This window comes from Pezoporus flaviventris, unplaced genomic scaffold, assembly GCF_033815535.1.
Source record: "Pezoporus flaviventris isolate CSIRO_AGI_PZ_B2104156 unplaced genomic scaffold, CSIRO_AGI_Pfla_v1 ptg000116l, whole genome shotgun sequence".
Lineage (NCBI taxonomy): Eukaryota > Metazoa > Chordata > Aves > Psittaciformes > Psittacidae > Pezoporus > Pezoporus flaviventris.
The window spans coordinates 1803143-1805876 of record NW_026892664.1 but is presented as its reverse complement, the minus strand read 5'-3'; positions in this window follow the sequence as shown (position 1 = coordinate 1805876).

Sequence of the window (2734 nt, the reverse complement as noted above, 5' to 3'; positions counted from 1 at the left end):
GATCCTCTCAAGCCATTGACACATGGAAGTCCTTGAATTCCTGAGTAACTGCTGGGAAAAAGGAATTATTTCTCATCGTTTGGGTGCTGCCAATCTAGTGTGATGCATGAGGAATAAATAGCTGTTCTCTGTGACCCAGGAGGAGCTCTTTGAGAGCAAATGTGGCTTTCCTTAGGGTAGGATGGTGCAGAACCAGGATTTCTCGTCTCACTTTGCTTTAGACACGATGCCTAACTTGGAGACAAAAGATACATTCAGGCTTGATCAAAGATAAATTCTCCCTGGGAGAAATCAGCAGCTCCTAAAATCACAGCTAACAACAGGCGGAATAAATCTTCATTGATTTTTCCTGCCTAACATTAATCATCACTTGGCAGAGTTACACCAGAGAGCAAAGCAGGAGTGTGCGTGGCTGGTATCTGACAAGGAGAGCCATGCTTAAGAGTCATCATTATTCGATGGCCCTTTGCTGAAGGGGTGAGGTCCACCTCCAGAGCCAGACTCCTCAGTTCAGATGTCCTGTGAGCAACGCGTGTGGTCTCCTGGTGTTATTAATAGGGATTTAGAGCTGCTTTTCACTGCCCACATAGACATGCTGGAGGCAAGGCAGCTCCTGAGCCATCACCACGGAGCTGGAAAATGTGACCCAAGTAATGAAAATCAAACTGTTTGGGTCTGGGGCTCAATCCTCCCCCTGAGGCAGCATCCACCTGCCCAGACACACACATCTCCTGCCAGGGGACAATTGACCTGAAGCTCACAATTAACAAAGGCTCACCCTCACTTTTTCTTGCTTGACAAACCAAGTGCTTGGTCTGAAGTGATCCAAGGTGCAGATATGAAACCTGGGATGTGTCTAAGGCTGCAGCTTGTGCTATACATGACAACTTCCTCCCAGCAATCACATCTCCCTGCAGCTTGAGCATGCTCACTGGAATGGAGAAAAATTAAACTAAAAACCCATACCTTGCCGCCTTCGTTTAGATATTATCCATGCAGGTTGTGGGTCCACACTCTGCTGAAGAGTTAACTGAACATTTATCCCTGTATTCCTGGGGAAAGGACCTCCATTTGTGGCTTTCCTACTCCGATTTGGTAAGATCCTGCTTTTTGGCCAAGCTTTCAACAAGCTGCCCTAGGACTCACCAAGCAGACTGTTTCTAGTGTTATCCAAGATGTAACTCTTGACATTATTGATAGGAGAAAGTCCAGCTGCTGTTGAGACCCTACAGCCAAGCAAAACCTTGCATCACAACCTCCTGGCTAGGTAGCAGTTAGCTTGTTCTCGTAGAACCCTAGAATCCCAGAGTGGTTTCTGTTGGAAGAGACTTTTAACCTCCTCCAGTTCCAATCCCTGCCACGGGCAGGGACCCCTTTCACTAGAGCAGCTTGCTCCAAGCCCCTGTGTCCAACCTGGCCTTGAACACTGCCAGGGATGGGGCAGCCACAGCTTCTCTGTGCACCCTGTGCCAGCACCTCAGCACCCTCCCATGAAGGGCTTCTGCCTAAGAGTTCATCTCAATCTCCCCCTGGCAGTCCAAAGACATCATGGTGGATGTTATCCTCAAGATCTCAGTACAGGAACAAGGGGAAGGCGCCAGGTCTACAGAGCTATAACACAGTGTTTGGCTAGCTGCTCTTTCAAGAGCCCTACAGCACAAACTGTCTAATGAGTGAAGAAAAGGATCATTTAAAATATGAAGCAAAAAAGCCCCATGCTCACAGCACCAGCATCCCTCTGATTCCTCAAGGGGATGGTTTCTTGTGCCCTGAAATAAAGCAGAGGAGGTAAGGTTTGCTACAAGGCCTGTGGATGCCACAGGACAAAGCAGGGTTTTCATAACAGGGATTTCTTCCTCTTTGCTCTCAGATCCACTTGAAATGGGTTTTAATACTCCCAGCATAGCACAGAATATTTAAGAGAAAAAACATTTAAAAGGCAGAATGAATTTGATATCCTCAACAACAGAAGGACATGGATAAAGTGCAGAGGAGGCCATGAGGATGATCAGGGGCTGAAGCAGCTCCTGTATGGAGCCAGGCTGAGAACACTGGGGCTGTTCAGCCTGGAGAAAAGAAGCTGTGTGGAGACCTCAGAGCAGCTTCCAGTGTCTGAAGGGGGCTACAAGGATGCTGGAGAGGGACTCTTCATTAGGGACTGGAGTGACAAGACAAGGAGTGATGGGTTCAAACTGAAACAGGGGGAGTTCAGGTTGGATGTAAAGCAGAAGCTGTTCCCTGTGAGGGTGCTGAGGCACTGGCACAGAGTGCCCAGAGAAGCTGTGGCTGCCCCATGCCTGGCAATGTTCTAGGTCAGGTTGGACACAGGGTCTTGGATGACATGGTCTAGTATGCGGTGTCCCTGACCATGGCAGGGGGTTGGAACCAAGGTCCTTTCCAACCCAAACCACTCTATGATTCTACAATAATCTACATTTCATACAACCTGAAGCCTCAGCCAAGAACTGCATTAGGAAAAGTGGGGTTTAAAGCATCATTTCTAAATGCGAGGGGACTTTCTTTGAAGCTTTTAAACTATCTGACATTGCTTTAACAGGGTCAGGAAATAAACTGTCTACATAGGATCAGCCAACTGTAGAGGCAACATGATGGCCTTAGTTTATTTATCTATTATTTCTCAGTTTCTTGGGTAAGAACAAGCCACTTGGCTACCCAAAGCTTCCCAGCACATAAGAGAAAGTTTTTATCTTAAAGGAGTGGCTATTCCCAGCAG